The sequence below is a fragment of the Mastomys coucha genome, unplaced genomic scaffold (genome assembly GCF_008632895.1).
Source record: "Mastomys coucha isolate ucsf_1 unplaced genomic scaffold, UCSF_Mcou_1 pScaffold7, whole genome shotgun sequence".
In the NCBI taxonomy this organism is placed as follows: Eukaryota; Metazoa; Chordata; class Mammalia; order Rodentia; family Muridae; genus Mastomys; species Mastomys coucha.
The window spans coordinates 24,107,938-24,129,021 of NW_022196913.1; the positions used below are offsets into that span (position 1 = coordinate 24,107,938).

At 37.8% G+C, this 21,084-nt stretch overlaps 1 long non-coding RNA gene across 1 annotated transcript; it reads left to right on the forward strand.

The window, feature by feature from the left end:
* The first annotated feature begins 4,362 nt into the window (after positions 1-4,362).
* Positions 4,363-20,111, forward strand: LOC116082080. Its single transcript, XR_004115161.1, has 3 exons — positions 4,363-4,499; positions 6,444-6,658; positions 19,950-20,111. It is a non-coding gene; the product is annotated as an uncharacterized LOC116082080 (long non-coding RNA).
* Positions 20,112-21,084: the final 973 nt, after the last annotated feature.

A 21,084-nucleotide genomic window follows, 5' to 3' on the forward strand; every position in this document is an offset into this window, starting at 1 on the left:
AAAAACAGGATATCAAAAACAATTCTTAACAATAAAAGAACTTCATGGGGGAATCACCATCCCTGACCTCAAGCTGTACTACAAAGCAATAGTGATAAAAACTTCATGGTATTGGTACAGAAACATATAGGTCAATCAACAGAATAGAATCAAAGACCCAGAAATGAACCCACACACTGTTGGACACTTGCTCTTTGACAAAGAAGCCAAAAACATACACTGGGGGAAAAACATCTTCAATAAATAGTGCTGGTCTAACTGGCAGTCTATATATAGGAGAATGATCCATATTTATCACCCTGTACAAAGCTCAAGTCCAAGTAGATCAAGGACCTCAACATAAAACCAGACACACTGAATCTAATAGAAGAGAAAGTGGGAAAGAGCCTCCAACTCATCAGGACAGGGACATTTCTTGAACAGAACACCAATGACTCAGGCTCTAAGATCAACAATTGATAAATGGGACTTCATGAAACTGAAAAGCTTCTGTAAGGCAAAAGACACTGTCAATAGGACAATTCAACAACCTACAGATTGGGAAAAGTCTTACTAACCCTACATCTGACAGAGGGTTACTATCCAAAATATATTAAGAACTCAAGAAGTTGATCTCCAAAAAAAAATAACCCAATTAAAAATGGGGTACAGAGTTACACAGAGAGTTCACAACAGAAGAATCTTGAATGGCCAAGAAGCACTTAAAGAAATGTTCAAAGTCATCAGGGAAATGCAAATCAAAGTGACCCTGAGATTTTACCTCACACCAATCAGAATGGTTAAGATCAAAAACTCAGGTGACAGCAGATGCTGGAGAGAATGTGGAGAAAGAAGAACACCCCTGCCTGATGATGGGATTTCAAGCTGGTACAACCACTCTGCAAATCAACATAGAGTTTCCTCAGAATATTGGACATAGTTCTACCTAAAGACCCAGCCATACCATTCTTGGGCATGTTCCGAAAAGATGCCCCACCATACCACAAGAGCACGGGCTCAACCAAGTTCATAGCAGCCTTATTTGTAATATTCCAAGCTGGAAACAACCCACATGTGCCTCAATTGAAGAATGGATACAGAAAATGTGGTTCATTTACACATTGGAATACTATTCAGCTATTAAATATGAGGACTTCGTGAATTGTTGCAGGCAAATGGATGGAACCGGAAAATATCATCCTGAGTGAAGTAACTAGACCCAAAAGGGCAGGCATGGTATGTACTCACTGACTAGTGGGTATTAGCCAAAAAGTACAGAATACTTAGGATACAACCCACAGACTGTAAGAAGTGTAACAAGTAGAGAGGATTAAGTGATGAAGTTTCAATTCCACATGGAAGGGGGAAGGATATAATCACAGGAGGCAGGGAGGGGGGACTTGGGTGAAAGAGAGAGGGAGAAGGGAAAGGTGAACAGGATAAGGTTTGTGGGGGCAAGAGAGAAGCCCACAGAACAAAGTGAATGAATTGAGATAAGCAGCATGGGGGAAGTGGGAGAGGGGCTCTAAAAAGTACCAGATAACCAGGAGGTGAGAGACTCTAAGGACCCACTGGAGTTAATCTTAGCCAAAATGCCCAACATTGGGGAGAAAGAACTCAAAAAGCCCACCTCCAGTAAATAGACAGGGACTCAAAAGAAAGGACAGGGTTACAAACCCACAGACAAAATTTTTTGACCCAGAACTACTCCTGTCTACTCCTGTCTAAAAGAACTGCAGGGACAAAAATGGAGAGGAGACTGAAGGAAAGATGGTCAATGGCTGGCTCAACTTGGGATCCATCTCATGGCAGGGCACCATGGCCTGACACTATTACTGATGCTATGATGTGCTTACAGATAGGAACCTAGCCTAGCTGTTCCCTGAGAGGTCCTACCAGCAGCTGACTGAGACAGAAGCAGATATTTACACCCAAGCATTGAACTGAAGTCGGGAACACCTATGGTTAAATATGGGGAAGGGTTGAAGAAGCTGAAGGGGAGAACAACCCCTTAGGAAGACCAGCAGTCTCAACTTACCCAGACCCCAGGGAGCTCCCAGAGACTGAGCCACTAACCAGGAGCATACACAGGCCAGTTCAAGGCCCCTGGCACAAATATAACATAGGTCTGCCTGGTTAGGCCTTAGTGGAAGATGTGCTTAATAGTTGAAAGACTTGGGGTCCAGTTCAAGGTCCCTGGCACAAATATAGAATAGGTCTGCCTGGTTAGGCCTTAGTGGGAGATGTGCTTAATAGTTGAAAGACTTGGGGTCCCAGAAAAGGAGGAGGTCTGGTGGGGGAGCACCCTCTAGGAGGCAAGGGATTAGGAGGAATGGGATGAGGAACTGTGGGAGGAGAGGACTGAGATGAAGACAACAACAGGAATGTAAATAAATAATATAATAAAACTTGACAAAATTTAGCTCATAAAAATCAGTAGTCTTCCTGTATACAAATGACAAATAGGCTGAGAAAGAAATCATCTTTCACAATAACTTCAAATAATATAAAATATCTTTGGGAAACTCTAACCAAGCAAGTGAAAGGCTTGTTGGTAAGAAGAACTTGAAGTTTTTGAAGAAAGAAATTAGAGAAGATACCATAAATGGAAAAATCTTCCATGCTCATGGATCAGTAGAATTAATGTTGTAAAAATGGCCATATAACAAAAGCAATCTATAAACTTAATATAATCCTCATCAAAATTCCAAGACAATTCTTCACAGACCTCAAAGGACAATTCTCAACTTCATATGGAAAAAGCAAACAGACAAAAGAATTCAGGATAGCTAAAACAATCCTGAACAATTAATAATAAAAAAAAGAGCTACTGGAAGTCTCACTATTTCCCAATTTCAAGTTGTACTATAAAACTATAGTAATAATAGTAATACAAAGCATGGTAGTAACATAAAACATGTTGGTCAATGGAATCAAATTGAAGACCCAGAAATAAATCCACACAAAACCTGATTTTATGGAAACCTTTTACAGAAACCTGATTTTTAATAAAGAAAACAGAAACACACACACAAACACACACAGAAACAGTATCTTCAATAAATGGTGCTAGTCAAAATGGATGGCTGTGTGTAGAAGAATGCAAATCAATCCATAGTTATCACCCTGCACCCAACTCAAATCCAGATGAATCAAAGATCTCCACATAAAAGTAAATACATTAAACCTGTTAGAAGAAAATGTGGGGAATAGCTTGAATGCATTGGCACAGGAGAGAACTTCTTGAACAATACACTTGTAGCAGGCATTAAGATCAACAATTAATTAATGGCACCTCATGAAACTGAAAAGCTTTAAGGCAAAGAATACCTTCAATCAGACAAAGAATGGGGAAAAATTACCAACTCTACATCTGAGAGAGGAATAATATCATACATATTTTTCAAGAAAATACATATAAAAAACAAAAAATCCAATTTAAAAATTAGCTACAGATATAACCAGAGAATTCTCAATAGAGGAAACGCAAAAGACTAAGAAACATTTACAGAAATGTTCAACATCCTTAGCCATCAGGGAAATGTAATAAAAAAAATACTTTGAAATTCCGTATTACACCTGTCAGAATGGCTAAGATCAATCAAACAAGTGACAGGTAATTCTGGTAGGATGTGAAGCAGGACGAACACACCTCAATTGCTGGTGGGAGTATGAACTTGTACAATCACTATAGAAATCAATATGGCAGTTCTTTAGAAAGTTGAGAATAGACCCACCTCAGGATTCAGCTTTACCACTCTTGGACATAAACTCAAATGGCCCTCCATCCAACTATAAGTACATTTGCGCAACCATGTTCATTGCTGCTTTATCCACAGTAGCCAGAAATTGGAAACAACCTTTATGGCCCTCAACAGAAGAAAGGATAAACAAAATACAGTAAATTTATACATTTAAACTCAGCTGTTTGTAAAAATGGTATGAAATTAGAAAGGAAACAGAACAGGAAAAAAATCATCCTGTGAGGAAAACCAGGCCTAGAAAGATAAATATGGTATATATTTGCTTATATGTAGATATTAGCTACTAAGTAAATAACCAACCTGCAATCCATAGTCCCAGAGATGTTAGCTATAGAGGAAGGGTCTAGTGGGGGACAAATGAATCTCCCTGAGAGGAAGGAACAGAATAGATTACATGTTGGGCCCTGCGCTTGCTGTGGCTGCCACGCTGGCCACCGGGTGCTGCTGGGGCACTGGGGGAACGAACAAAAGGGAGAGAATGACTCGCATCTTGACAGAGGTCTGGTACTATGGGTAGTAGACGCGGGTATCTGCCCATACGCCCCACTCTGTCAGGTGGGTGTTTGTATCCCAGTCGTCGGAGAGCAGAGCAGGGGGGTAGGTGGGCGGTTCCCCTGGGTGTCATAGAGGCCAAGGATGTAAGTTCTCGCCCCTGGGCATCACAGACAAAGCTGGACACCATGGAGGAGCTGAGAATGAATTGGGAGCCCCAGAGCAGCTCAGTCCCTTCTAGGGCTAAAGGAAGAAAGGAGACAGGTAGGGGAAGCGGCCATCCAGTGGTTAGAGCACCTGAGTTCTCAGTCCAGGTCTCCCAACTGCAAATACTGGGCCAACACAGCATATCTAGTTGAAAAGAGGCAATGCATATTCATAAGATGTTTTATTGTAGAAAAGAGATAGAAAAGGGATAGAGAAGAAGAGGCCAGCCATGGCCATGTGGAGAGAGGGGGAGAGTTAAGACAAGAATAAGAGAGAACAGAGACAGGGAGTAAGAGAGCGAAGGGGAGGGGAAAACCTACCCTTACATGGTGGGCTGGGCTACCTGTCTGTGGGGCAGGGCATTCCTGGCTGTAGTAATATGACTAGGGGTGGAGTCCAGCCAGAATGCTGGGAGCTTGGGGCATTGTCTACGTGATAGATAGGACAGGCTAATGGAGTTGGAGGGCTCATGGAGTCAGCCATCTGTGTTTGGGAGCATGTCTCCACTGTTCCATCCCTTGTGAAGTCTTTCACTGGATCTCTGGAAGTTAAGACTCAACAATTACATGGCTGGGTTGAAGGTGTGGGGAAGGAACTGGGAGGATCAAGTGGTAGGGTAACATAAGGTAGAGAAACTGCTGGAATTCAGGTGAATTTAAAGGATAATATGGAAACCCAGTGCAGTGGAAACTTCCTAAAATATATGAAGGCGATCCAAATGAGGTCTCCTAATAATGGCAGATACAGAATCTCAATTGGCCATCTTTTGTCACCAAAAGAGGCTTCCAGGAGTGTGCCTGGGCTGCATTCAATTGAGTTGTTGACCAAGGGTGTCCCCTGGAAATTTCCAAACAATCCATGTTGTTCCTAAGACAATGGGCTGCTCTCTACAAATTGACAGGAGGCAGTGCTGCCAAGGACAGCACACATGCAACTCATTAAGCTTGGAGCAGATGAGCTGGGGCTTATATGGAGCCTCCACCCCCACATTCCAGTGGAGTGGTGCTAGAAGATACCCTGAAGTCTACAAAAAGAGAAATATAAACACCTACCTAGCCATAAAATCTTTGACTTCTAGTCTGTCTGGCCTGCAAAACATTCAAGGTCAATGATAGCACAGAACTTATACAAATAGCCAACCAATGTTTGATTTGACTTAAGACCTACTCTACAGGACAGAAGCCATACAAAACACTGCTTGTGAAACCAAGCATAGACTAGATAGCCTAGGGATGTTAGGTCAAACCAAACATTAATGGTCTGAATAAGTGTATCAATAAAAATGACTCCTAACGATATTCTGCTATACTCCGTTAGATCAGTGCCTTGTCCAGTCATCGTCAGAGAAGCTTCCTATGGTTGTATATAGGAACAGATACAGACACACACACACACACACACATACACACACACACACACACACACACACCAGACATTACATGAAGAGACAATCTAAATGGGATATCTCCACCAAATCCCTCCCCTTGGAACTCAGGGAACCCTCTAGAAAAGAAGGAGAAAAGAATGTAAGAGTCAGAGGAAATGGAGGGCACAACAAGGTACTCAGAATCAAGTAAGCAAGGTATATATAAACTTACAGAGACTGAAGCAGCAAGCACAGGGCCTACCAGGTCTGTACCAGGTCCTCTGGCTATATATGATAGCTTTCAGAGTAGTATTTTTATGGGACTCTTGAGTGGCTCTCTGATTCCTGTACATGCTCTTAAGACTCTTTTTCCTTCTGTTGAGTTACCTTGTCAAACTTTTATATGAGAGTTTTTGCTTTATCTTATTATGTTTTCTTTTGTCAAGTTTGGCTGTTATCTCTTAGGAGTCTGTTGTTTTCTAATGAGAGACAGAAAGGGACAGAGGGCAGAAGAAGGAATGAGGAATTGGAAGGAGTAGGAGGAAAGAAAACTATAATCAAGATACACTCTATGAGAAAAGAATGTATTTTCAATAGAAGGGAAAAAGTGAAAAAACAATATCCTATTTTTACAGACAAATGGAACCTTGAAGAGGCCCAGTGAAGAAACAGCTTGGCAGATGTCATAATAGGCCTACAGATTCCAAGCCTTGAAAAATGGACTGACAGGCTTGCACAACTTTCCAATTCCCAGAAGGCAGACAGCAGTTGACAGACACAAAATGTGATGCATGATAATGTCTAAAGCTGAAGACAAAAAATGAGAGACAAAAAACAAAGCTATGTGCAAGTAAGTTGGTTTTGGTTTTGGTTTGGGGGGTTTGGCTTTTGAAATAGTCTTCATATGTAGCCCAAGCTGGCCTTGAATTCATGATAATTCTACCTTAATTCCCTTAGAGCTGGCATTACAGTCATGCACCACCACACCTATCTGGGGAGGGGGATTTTAAAGTAATACAACATATGCCTCTCTCTTTAGGCATAGAGTTTCAGATTGCTTCAAAGCAAAGGCAGCCTTGTAAACAAATTACAAGCTCATAAAACCAGTTGTTCTAGATTTTTTGACAATTTGATACAAGCTGGAGTTATTAAGGAAGAAAAACATCAGTTGAGAAAATGCCTCTATACAATTGCCCTGTAAGAAAGTCTTTGGGGCATCTTCTTGATAAGGATCAATGTGTGACGGCCCAACTCACTAGGTGGTGCCACCCCTAGGCAGGTGGTCCTGGATAGTATAAGAAAGCATGCTGAATAATAAGTCATGGAAAACAAGACAGTAAGCAGTGTTCCTCTATGGCTCTGCTTCAGTTCCTGCCTCAGATCCTTACTTGGCATTTCTCAATAAACTGTGACCTTGAATATGTAAGCCAAGTAAACTCTTTCTTCACAAAGTTGCTTTTACTTTTATTCCTTGTAACAGCAATAGAGACCTAACTAAGACATTGGTATTTAACTAAAAGATCAATCTTGGGATATTGTGAATGTTTCACATAATGAAAAGATTTGGTTTTAAATAAGAGGAAGGAAAGTGATCCAGTGGATTCTTCTGAATGACTTTTACATATCTACAATATAGACTGGAAGTTTTATATATGTATCATAACACAATCATTCTACATTAATGCTTTAGAAGTTCCATATGACACTCAAGGTTGGAGGATTGTGTCCAGATGTATGCTCCGATAAGCATTCTGAACACAATTAACACAGGTTGTGCTATCATGCTCATTAAGTTGTATACTCAATACTTTTCTTTTTAATAACATATATTAATTATACACTATAGTGTAGGTTTATATTTTTCAAAACCTGCTTTCATAAGTGTACTTAAATGCTTTAACCTCCCTTTTAGCACACAACCCACCAGAAGTAGTAGAAAGAAAAGGTTAACAGGGGAAAGGAGGATGTGGACCCATTTAGAAATAGTTCACTGGGGCAAATTCAATCTGCCAATCACTATTCTCAGGGTATCAGCAGTTCAGTTCTCATGAACCAGCAGCAGTAGCTTGATCCACTTGCAAACATCATTCATGAATCAGCAACTTCATCTTGACCCAGAGAAACAGCAAGACTCTGCCAATCATCCTGAGACCAAAGAGGCAGGAAGAAGCCTCCATAACACCAGCAGAAGTTCTTTGGCGCATTTGTCTATACAGAGCCATGACAAATGATGATCAGCAAAGAAGGAAAGGCAAACCAATGCCACAGTGTCAGCAAAGAATGGCAAGTTGAAACAATGCCACACAGCAGCAGCCACTTTCTGTTGGGTTATAGTTCTATCCTTTCCAAACATTTGTTCTCTCAAGCATCTGTTCTGGCAAATCGTCACATGCCCTTTTTCTAGGCAACTTCCAGAAAAACAATTTGTGTCTGTTCTCAGCAAAACATTGTCCCATGTGTCACTTTCAGCAAAAACATCCTCTCATAAAATAGTTTCCAGGAAAACCTCATAGTGTCTCCAAAGAAGCCAGAAAACCCTGCTTCACTATTGTGAGTCTTATTAAGGAATTTTCATATGTATATAAAATATTTTTTATTGTTTCCTTCTCCCATTTTCCTCTCTCACTCACACATCTAGTCTCCAGTTGATAACCTCTATTCTTAATGTCTATCTACTTTCATGGTTATTTGGTATGGACTTCTTGTTTTTATTGTTATTTTGTTAACTGGTTGGATGTTGTTTTTGTCTTTTTTTGGTTTTGGTAACCCATTGTATTTTACTAGAATTTCATACAGGATCCTCAGTGGATATGGGCTCTGCACCAATGGTTATACAACTGAATAAAATGTCTCTTGACCTCCTAAAATGACTGACTACATATAGATAGACACTGAGAAGGAGTAGGACCTCATGAGCCATCCTTACTGACTACCATTAAATGCAGTCTATATGTTCTTAGATAGAAGAACATTTGTAATTGGCAGCATCTGGTTATTATATACAAGAGTCATTTGATATCCCACAAGTAGTATTTGAAATCACATGGGTCCTGGGCCTTTCTCTTGTACATACCTTGCTACCAAGAGTTCTCCAAAGATTCAAAATCTTTACATGTTCTCTCGCTCCTTGTTTTTCTGTACACAATCTACAAGTCTTAGCATGCTTAAAGAGTCTCTTGATGATGCTCTTCTGCTGCACCTCCATCTTCACTCATCTTTCTCCTAGGCACTCTGCTCTATCTTCTCTCTGCTTGCTCACGGTTTCACCTCAGATGCCCAGCTTGACCATGCAAACAAATAAATAAAAATTATGCATTAGTTCAGAAGATTTCCAAAATATGTGGGAAAGACTATTTCCTGAAAACTTAGGAAAGAGTAACTAAACATAGTCTTCAATAGTGGAAGAAAAGAAGGAAGAAAGGAAGGAAGGGAGAAAAAAAGGGAAGAAAAGAAAAGAGGAAAGAAAGGAATGAACTGAGACAAAATGGGAGGAAGGAGAGGATATTTTAGTGTATATTGGTCAAAAACATGTATGTAGTGTGATTTTGAAGAAAGGGAACCAAAACAAAAATAAAAACAAAAAACCCACAAAGACAGAGGGAAATGTGAAAAAAAGAGCTGTGTTGGGTGACTATGAAACTTGAAAATAAAGAGAAAGCACACAAAATTCAAGTATAAAAACCAGACTTACTACAAGTCCCAAAAAGCTGTCTCTCAGGCTGGAGAGATGGCTCAGCAATTAAGAGCTTTGGCTGCATTTCCAGAGACCCAGGTTTAATTCCCAGCACCTACATGGTGGCTTCAAATCATCTGTGTCTACAAAACACTATGCCCTTGATATTTCTAACACTTCTGGCTCTTTATGCCGCCTCTTTGGCAAAGATTTTTGAACCTTGAGGGAATGGGTGTGAAAGGTATGGCCCACTTAGGGCTATGTACTCTAGCATTATACAGTCTCTTATTCTCTGCACATGGACTACTTGAGGATCTTTATGCTAATTGCTAGCTACTAGCAAGAGGCTACTCTAATAAAGATTAAGAGTAGCTCTGATTTACAGATGTAGGAACAAGTCAATAAGGCTCATTTTAATACTGTGCCTATTTAGCAAAATAATACTATTAGGTTCTCCTGTAAGGCCTATGACATAGATAGTCTAGGTGCTTGGCACCTTTAATAGTGTCAGCTATGGGTTAAATCTCATGGACTTATATCCTACCATAACAGAATTGATGCTTCCAGTCTGTCTGGGCTGGGGTCCAGAGCAGACCTTGGGCACAAGCTCTGCTGCCAGTCCCACAAAACCCAGAGGAAGCTCAACTCCCAGGCGTTCTGACACACCCAGGATCAGAGGTGAGCAGGAACCAACATCTGTCCCAACTCTGGGAGTAACTGGGACCAGCGGGACCAGGAACACAGGAACTCCACCAGCCCAATGACTCGGGTTCCTTCTGGTCTGTCTGAGTTAGTGTTCTGAGCAGACCTTGGGCATAAGCTCTGCAGCCAGTCCCACAACACACAGAGTAAGCCCCACTCCCAGGTGATATAAAAAGCCTAAGATCACAGGATCCCAGAATCACAGGATCACAGAGACAGCTTGACTCTGAGGAGTTCTGACACAACCAGGGTCACAGGAAGGACAGGCTCCAGTCAGATTTAGCAAGGGCAGTTAGCACTAGAGTTAACCAGATGGCAGGTGGGGGGGGGGGCAAGCGTAAGAAAATAAACAGCACAACCAAGGTCACTTGCCATCATCAGAACACAAGTCTCCCACCATAGTAAGTTCCATCACACCGGAAAAGCAAGATTCAGATCTAAAATCACTTATCATGATGATGGTACAGGACCTTAAGAAAGACATAAATAGCACCCTCAAAGAAATACAGGAGAACACAGGTAAAAAGCTAGAAGCTCTTAAAGAGGAAACACAAAATCCCTTAAAGAACTACAGGAAAACAGAATCAAACAGGTGAAGGAAATAAGCAAAAACATCCAGAATCTAAAAATAGAAATAGAAACAATAAAGAAATCAGAAAGAGAGACAACCCTGGAGATACAAAACCTAGGAAAGAAATCAGGAGCCATAGATGCAAGCATCACCAACAGAATGCAAGAGATAAAAAAGAGAATCTCAGGAGCAGAAGACACTTAGAAAACATTGACACAACAGTCAAAGAAAATGCAAAAAGCAAAATGCTCCTAACCAAGAACATCCAGGAAATCCAGGACACAATGAGAAGACCAAACCTAAGGATAATAGGTATAGAAGAGAGTGAAGACTCCCAATGTAATGGGCCAGTAAATATCTTCAACAAAATTATAGAAAAAAACTTCCCTGATCTAAAGAAAGAGATGCCCATGAACATACAAGAAGCCTACAGAACTCCAAATAGACTGGACCAGAAAAGAAATTCCTCCCATCACATAGTAATCAAAACACCAAATGCACTAAACAAAGAAATAATTTTAAAAGCAGTAAGGGAAAAAAGGCAAGTAACATATAAAGGCAGGCCTATCAGAATGACGGCAGATTTCTCACCAGAGACTATGAAAGCTAGAAGATCCTGGGCAGATGTCATACAGACCCTACAAGAACACAAATGCCAGCCCAGGCCACTATACCCAGCAAAACTCTCAATTACCATAGACGGAGAAAACAAGATATTCCATAACAAAACAAAATTTATACAATATCTTTCCACAAATCCAGCCCTACAAAGGATAATAGATGGAAAACATCAACATAAGGAGCAAAACTACACCCTAGAAGAAGCAAGAAGGTAATCTTTCAACAAATCCACATAAATCTAATTCCACCTTTTACAACAAAAACAACAGGAAATGACGATTATTTTTTCTTAATATATTAATTTAAAAATTAATATTACCAACATATCTTAATTGATTGAAATCCAATAATATGAGGATTTGGAAATTTGTTGATTGTCATCCAATGGTCTCTCTAATTTGGTAATTGGAGAAATAGGTCCAACATTGTACAATCTATATATACTGTCAGCTTGTATGTTTGTGACAGTGTCTAGCTGTGTACAACATAGGGTCTTGAAATCTTGCTTCTCCTATCTCAGTCTCTCTATTAGTAGTATTGTTTATTTCATGTTTTTACACCATACTATGGTTTTCAGAACAGCTTATATATTTCAAAAGTATTTATATACCAAAAAGAAACATAGATGATTAACTAGGGAGGTGGCTTGTAAGAGAACAACAAAGAGTGAGACTGAATGCTTTGCTTGACATTTGTAACTCTTGTATCAAGTTTGAAGAAGAGGCCTTCATAAGTTACTTTCTCTGAGATGAATGTTTTTCCAAATTATCACAGCTAAAGAACCAAATTCTTACCCTCACCTAATGTCTGTGCCACCCTCCAAGCAGAACCATTGTTCATTGAAACAGTTGGTGAATGACTTCATGGATAGACCATCTTAATACCTACACCATTTCTTAAATGAATGTAACCTGTTCTCTGTGGGCTGAGAATGAAGTCACTCACTCAAGTCAAATAGCTTTGAACATAGCAGGAAGTCTGTATCCAAAAATGGAGCCTACAATCCAGTTCTTGGTGCAGCAGAACTATCAATTCTTGGCTTAGCTACGATGGAGGTAAAATCCTATGGTGATGTGAGGGTCATTGAAATACAGCCTTATTACAATGAAATCCAGTGTCTAAAAATTGTTCTTATTTTGGGCTTGTACCACAGTAAGAGCCAAGATTTTAAACTCTACTAAATACAAAACAAACAAAAAGACTTTATATTTTCATGTTCATTTAAGAAAATACTAGTAGTGATGTATTGTTTTTAAATATACAGTTAATATGTTTAGAGTTATTTAAAATTTATATTGAGAAAAATGTATTTTCACTATTGCTGTAGACGAGCATCTAATAAGACTATTAAATTGATTGTTGTTTTTATAACTTTTATAAACAAACAACTTTTATAATATTTATTATTATTGTTATAATATTTTAGAAATTTTAAGGAATATGACAAAAAAGATATTGTAGGTATTGAAGGGGAGGTCTCTGGGAGAAGCGGTGGTACAAAAGGGAAACAAGAATGTGATTCAATTCTATTTAATTAAAATAAGTTTTTAAATGTTAACAAATTCAGATAAATTGAAATCATGTAACTTTTCTCATAAAAAAAGAGAGAATTGGTTATTTCTATAATTCTTTTGTTAGCAATGTACCAGTAGGCATATTTTTTCAAGACAGTCATTGTGGCTTGCAGAGTTCATAGGTAAGTGAGACTGAAGATTACTTTTTTTCCTTGGGCAGCATACATAACAACTTCCCAGGCCATGAAACTAGCCTCTATGGATTAAGTTTCAAAGTGAGTTTCAGCTTAATTTTCCAGTGTTTCATGACTCAAATAGGTAGTATCTTTTGTAATAGTGTCTAGCCAACCAATTCTGGAAGGTAGCCAAGAGAGAGTATGGCAATGGCCTAAAATGCATGGGGGTGTATGTGACAACTCAAAAGGAGGGTATCCACTTCTGGTAGTAGGGCTTTCATTTACTAGCATAAAGTGTTTTTTTGTGGTATTGTCCCCAGTTGTAGAATAAAGTCAATAAGTCTCTTAATATGTGTATATGTGTATGAGCATGTATGTATTCATATGTGTATATATTTAAGGAAACTTTGACAATAGGAGTTTTCCTTGGGCCTTTTTTAAAAAGGCCTTTAGTGTTACTTATTCCTCCCCATATTTTCTCCTCTACTCTACCTTCCATGGCCTACCCATTTTAACCCTTCCAGTCCTATTGTTCCCCTTTAAGCCTTGTTCTGTTTCCCCACCATTAAAAGCCATAGCCCCTTGCTGAATGCAGCACTTGGAAGAGTGTCCCCCCAATACCCCACCACCCAATGGACATCACAATGGACCTGGCTCTAGATGCCAATTGCGTGTGGGTGAGCCAGACCTGTGGGTATGAGAGCAGGAGTGCTGACCCTGCCTCCTGATGATTGCAGCATTGTGTTGCTTAGCAGGAGCAGTGGTGGAGAGCACACCCTGGTGGTGCAGATAAGAGCCAGAGGGCTGACCAGCTCAGCCACCATGCTGGCCTAGATCCAGGGCTTTGAGATGGCCCACCCCAAAATCTATATCAACTTAACAGCTGAAAAATATTACAATATGAAAATGTTCCCTATTTTCACTATCTATTCATCAATTGGTGAATATCTTTGTTGTTTCGTTGCCTGGCTACAGTAAATAGAGAAGCAACAAACAGGAATGAGCATGTATCTCTGTAGAAAGATAGAAACATCCTTCGGTTATGTGCCCAAGAGTGGTATGGCTGTCTTGCGATGTACCTATATTCAGGCTTTTTAAGATCCTCCACTCTGGTTTTCATAGTGGCACACCAAGTTGCACTCCCATGAGCAGGATAAGTGTTCCCCTCACATCTATGGAAGCATCTGCCTTTTTTTTTTTTTTTTTTTTTTTTTTTTTTTTTTTTTTTTGTCTATTTATTCTTGGCCATTCTAATGGGGGAGTAAGATAAAATCGCAATTTCCTGAGGGGTTAAAGATATTGAACACTTTAAAAGGGGTTTCTCAGACCTTTGTATTTCATCTTTTGAGGACTCTTCTGTTTCATTCCATGCCCCATTTTCTCACTTGGTGGCTTAGTTTCTTGGTGGTTTGATTTTTGGTTTTTTATTTTGTTTTCAGATTTTGGGTTTTGTTTTAGGTGGGTTGTTTTTGGCTGGTTGGTTGGTTTTTGGTTATTGTTGTTCTTTGAATATTCTAGACCTAACCCAGTGTAGCTGGTAAAGACTTTTAATGCCTATAAGAGTACTATTCATAAAGTCCTTTCCTGTATGTATAAGTTCAAGCGTATTTGTTTTCTTTTGTCTCAGATTCAGGATATTAGCCCTTTTGTCAAGATCTTTTACCCATTTGGAGTTGAGTTTTGTGTAGGGTGAGAAATAAGACCTGTCTCATTCTTCTTTAAGGAAATCTTTGGTTTGATCAGAATAATTTGTTTAAGATACTTCCTCTTCTCCAATGTGTGGATTCTTTGTTCAAAAATAAATAAATAAATAAATAAATAAATAAATAAATAAATAAATAAACATAGCTAGACTTATATCTGGGTCCTCAACTCCATTCCACTGATAATTTTGTCTGTTTTTATGCCAATACCATGCTGTTTTTAATCTCTAGAGTTAAACTCGAGGTCTCTAGTTCTTTTATTATTCAGGATTGCTTTGACTATCCTGGACATTTTTGTGTTTCCAAGTAAAATTTAAGGTTTTTTTCTGTGATGAATTGAGTCAGGGTTTTTATGGGAGTTGTGAATCTGTAAATTGCTATTTTTAGAATGATCATTTTCAGAATATTAATCATACCAATCTGTGATCATGGTAGGTTTTTCCATCTTCTGGTGTGTTTTTAAATGTCTTGATGTTTTTGATATATGTCTTTTCCATCACTAGGTGGATTTAATTCAATTTTTTGAGGCAATCATGAAAGAAATTGATTTTCTGATTTCTTTCTTGGTATGTATATAGTATTTGTATATAGCAAATCTACTGATATTTGTGTGTTAATTTTGTATCCTGATACTTTACTAAATGAATTTATCATTTATCAGTTTTTAGGAATTTTCTGGTAGAGTCTTTATGACCTTTCATGTACAAGATCATATCATCTGTAAATAAGCCTATTTATCTCTCTGATGTGTCTTACTGATCTAGTGGCTAAGACTTGAAGCACTGTTTTGAACAGGAATGGAAAGAATAGACATTCTTGCCTTGTTCCTTATTGGTTGGTTTTTGGTTATTGTTGTTCTTTGAATATTCTAGACCTAACCCAGTGTAGCTGGTAAAGACTTTTAATGCCTATAAGAATACTATTCATAAAGTCCTTTTCTGTATGTATAAGTTCAAACGCTTTGAGGTTTTCTCCATTGGCATGATGTTGGGTGTGTGGCTGTACATTGCCTTTATTATATTTAGATAAGTCCCTCATAGTTCTCATCTCTTCATTACTTTTATCATGAAAGGAGGTTGAATTTTGGTCAAAAACTTTTTTCTGCATCTAATGAGATATCATACAGTTTTTGTCCTACAGTCTGTTTATATGATAAACTACATTTATTGATTTGCATATGTTGAACCACCCATATATCTCTGACATAAAGACAACTTGATCATGGTAAATAATGTTTTTGATGTGTTCTTGAATTTAGTTTTTAAGTGTTTTATGAGAATTTTTGCATCAATATTAATTAGAGAAATTGATCAATAATTTTCTGGTTTGTGGTGGGAAGATCTTGGTCAGGCTTTGCTATCAGGATAATATTGGTTTCATGAAAGAAATGTAGAAGTGTTCCTTCCTTTTGTATTTTATGGAATCATTTGAGGAGTATTGGTTTCAGTTCTTCTTTGTAGGTCTGGTAGAGTTTTTTAATTAATCTGCCTATACCTGGAATTTTTTTTTAGTTGTGATAATTTTAATTACTGCTTCTTTCTATCTAATTGGTTGTTATAATTCAGTTTAAATTATTTACTTCCCCTATATTTAATCTTATAGGTTATATGTTTCAAGAAATGTATCCATTTCTTTTAGATTTTTCAGTTTAGTGGAATTGGTTTTTGCTTGTTTGGTTGGTTGGTTGCTTAATTAGGTTTTGTTTTGTTTTTCATAAGACAGAGTTTCTCTATGTGGCACTCGCTGTCCTGGAACTTGTTCTGTAGATGGGTTGGCCTGGAACTCAGAGATCGGCCTGCCACTACTTTCCAAGAGGTGGGATTAAAGGTATGCATCACCAACACTAGGCTATGGAGTGTAAATCTTTGAAGTGTGTCTTTACCATTCTTTGAGTTTCCTCAATATCTGCTGTTAAGTTTCCATTGTAGTCTCTGATTTTATGAATTTGGATCTTCCCTCTTTTGCTTCATTTAGCTAAAGCTCTGTCAGTCTTGTGAATCTTTTCCAAGAACCACCTTTGCTTTATTGATTCTTTGTATTTTTTTCTATTTCATTTATTTCTACCTCTGACTCTCATTGTCTGTTTCAGTCTATTCATTAATTATTAATATGTGATCTTTCTAGTTCTTTATGTATGTACTTAGTATGTAACATTCACCTTTACTGTATCCTATGGATTTTGGTATATTATATTTTCATTTTTGTTCAATTCTGGATAATTTAAACTTTTCTTCTTGAATTTTTTCCTTTCACTCAAGTTTTGTTCTGTACTGTGTTGTTTAGCTTATATAAGTTTGAGTGCTTTGTATCATTTGCATTATTGCAGATATCTAGCCTTATTCCTTTGTAGTAAGGTAACATGCACAATGTGATTTTAACTTTCTTAAAGTTGTTGAAACTTCTTTGTGCCTTATTGTGTGGTTTATTTTGGAGAAAGTTCTGTGGACTACTGAGAAGAACATGTTTTATTTAATATCTGTGTGGAATGTATTTTAAATGTCTACTAGGTCCACTTGATTTATAGCACCATTTAGCTTCAGAGTTTCTCTATTTAGCTTTTGTCTAGATGGCCTAAAAGTGGAATACTGAAGTCTCCCACTATCACTAGGTTGGAGTCAATCTGTGATTTTAGATCCAAGAATATTTGTTTTATGAAACCAGATGATCTACATTTGGTGCATAAATATTTAGAATTACAGTAGCCTCTCCATGGACTGCTTTTTTCTTTAATGACTATAAAATATCTTTCCTTGTCTTTTTAAATTAATTTTGGTTTTAATTATATTTTCAATTATGAGAATATCTACCCTGCTTTTTTCTTTGTTCCATTTCTCTTTTCCCATCATTAAGTCAAAACAGGTTCTATCACTATAGAGACATACTAGTGATATTTTTTGGAGGTAGAAAAAAATGGATACTGTTTTCTAATCCAATCTATCAGTGTCCTTTTCTTGTAAAATTGAGACTTTTAATACTGAGGGCTATTATTGAATAATGCTTATTAACTACCACTATTTAGTTGTGGAGGTGGTGTTTTCTTAGTCAACTTTTGGATGACTATTCTGAGATTATATATTCCTTGTGTCTTCTTTGATATAATTTTCAGACAAAAGTGGTTTTCATATTATTCTGTTAAGCTGGATTTAAATGCATCACTCTTCTGCCCTTTGTGGGTACTGTACAGATGTAGTACACATACATTCATTCAGGCAAATTGACTCTGTTTCTATCATGGAAAGTTTTTCTTTCTCCTTTGATTATGATTGATAGTTTTACTGGCTATAGTAGTTTGGACTGCCATCTGTGATTATTTAGAACATTTGGAATATCAGTCAAGTTTCCTCTGGCTTTCAGAGTTTCTACTGAAAAGTCATGTGTTATTCTGATGAATCTGTATTTGTATTGTTCTGTACACTTGTTGTTTTATTATGTGGTGTGGGGATTTTATTTTCTGGTCCTGAATATTTGGTATTCTGTATGCTTCTTTGACCTTAATAGGCATCTCTTTCCATAGATAGGAGATTTTCTTCTTTAATTTTATTGAAAACATTTTCTATGGCTCTAACCAATACAACCAAGTTTTATTTTTTAGTTTTAGTCTTGTTTTCATTGATTGGTTAGTAGGTTAGTTAGTTGGTAGGTTGGATGGTTGGTTGGTTGGTTGGTTGATTTGGTTTGGTTTGGTTTCAAGACTCTGTGTAGCTCTGGCTCCCTTGAAACTTGCTCTGTAGACCATGCTGGGTCTTTTACTCACAGAGATCCTCCTACTTCTGCTTCCCAACTTCTGTGATTAAAGGCATGTGACACCACCACCTGGCTATTCATAGGTTTTTGTTTTTTATTGGGTTCCAGATTTCATGCATGTTCTGTTCATTGATTTTTGTTTGGTTTGGTTTTTGTTTAAATTTAACATTTTCTTTGACTGGTCATTCATTTCCTCTATTTTATTACTAAGACCCAATATTCTCTCTTTCATTTGACTCAATATTTTGATGTTATTTTCCACTGGGCTCTTTGACTTCTTGAATTTCTCAATTTGAGTTTTATTTCTATTTTACTTTCCTTTAGAGATTCTTTATCTTTATTAAAATCCATTTTTATATATTGAATTATTTATTTATTTTATTCAACTACTTGTATTTCCATGATCCTCATTCGGGCATTTGTTTGTATCCTCTTTCAGTTCTTTGGATATATTTATAATTGCTGTTTTGAAATCATTGTCCTATTTGCAAAGAACAGTTCTATATAGGTATCTAATGTCTGGAAAAGACATATGTCTTGGTCATTGATGTTATTTATGATTTGGTAATTGGTCTTAGACATCTTGATTTAGGTCATTTGTAGTGTTTCTAAGTATGGATTATCAGGCTCCTTTGTGTTGAGTATTGCTTTGGTTCCTTGTTTGCTATGGCCCCAACTTGTCAACTTGTGGACCAGCTAAATGGTTCTTGGTATTCATTGTGGGTCCACTGTGTATTGGTGTGCTAATGAGATGGCAGGATTAGTCTCAGTTTAGCCAGCGATTGGTACATTCTGAATGTAGGAGTAAACCTTTGTAGACATTCTCTATACAATTCTTTATTGTACAGAGATTTGGAGATTCTATAAACCTATCTTCATTAGTTTGAAGAAGGCTCTCAGGGTTTCTCAGGTGGTCCTAAAGTTCGAAGCTGAAATCGCCAATGCCCTGGTACTTGACTGGATAATGGATGGTGTTACAGAGAAATAGGTGGAGGAGTAGGCCCAGTGACCAACATAAAGTCCAATTGGATTCCATATGATGTATATGCTGGCTATGGTTGTGAATTGGATTACTGGCAGGCAGACAGGAGTGGGATGAGATTGAGGCAACCTACTGACAGTTTCAGAGAAACTCCACATAGTGTAGTGCCAAGCTGGGTGGTGCATAGATCAATTTACAACCAGGTAGACAGGCCAACATAAATTTTAATTAGGCCTTGGACCTGCAACCATCCAATCTTCCACAATTACTGAAGCTTTATTCAATTAATCAGCTTTCAGAAGGTTCAATGGAAGATGGAGTTTCTTGCCAGGAACTTTCCTTCACAGTTCTCCCTATAGGATAAGCATTACATTTTGAAAGTAATAAATATTATTTATTAAATATAATTCAATATCCCTCAGAATCATAATGTTTATTCCTATGATGTCATTCAGGTTAGGCTGTATACGAGGCAAGGCAGCAGCTTTCAAGACAGAGAAATAGCTGGTAAAGCTATTGAAGAAGAAACTCTCAGGTAGTACCAAAGCTATTTTATCTATCATGATTGGGCTCTGACTTCTGGGTTGTTTTTGTTGTTTTGTTTTGTTTGTCCTCTACATGTGCATAACATTCACATGTGATATACAGTAGGATTATTATACTTAAAACTAAAACAATCAAGGATACAGTCTAGGCTAATAAAATGAAAGTAGTAGATGATTAAAATAATCATTCCAACCAACCAAAAAAACAAAATCCTTTGCATGCATTATCCTACTCCGTAACTACACTTATTATATGTTGATGTTGTCCCCACTGTGTCAAGAGTCATTTGTACCTTATGAAACATTTTATTTGGTGTTTGGAGCACTTGAAACAGTTCATTACCTTTTAATTCCAGTTTTTCCTACCCACATTGATTCCATGAGTTGGAATCAATCATGTGGGATGGCTAGCTCTATTTCCAGGAAAGATTGGTCTTCAATACTGTGGTGGTTTGAATAGGCATGCCCCACCCCCACCCCATAAGCTCATTTAAATGCCTGATTGCCATAGAGTAGCATTAATTAGGAGGTGTAGCTTTGTTAGAATATGTGCGGGCTTGTTGAAGATCACTGGGGGTGGGCTTTGGCATTTCAGAAGCTCAAGCCAGACCCAGTGGCTCTCTTTCTTTTTCATCCTGCTGCCTGCCAATCAAAATGTAGAACTCTTGGCTCTTTCTCCATGTCTGCTTGCAATCCTTGTTGAATTACAGGGCAGATTTTCCCAACCTCTGAGTTTGGGAATAGTCTAGGACATTTTTAATATTTTTTAATCTATCTTTGCAATATGTTATATATCTTTAATAGATTCCAATCCCTTTTCTTCCTCTTGAAATGGCATTTCCTTTATGTGCCCTATTTTGAAAAGTGAGTCATTTTCTAAGGAAGGTCATTCCTCCTTTGCAATGAATTCAGCTTATTCTAGAATTTGATTCAGAACTTATACTTCCAGGAAGATCTCGGTTGGCTCTAACATTTGGCCAATTTTGACTAATCTACAATGAGTCTTGTTGCCATAGGAGACTGGTAGCTTTTGTACGATTTGGGT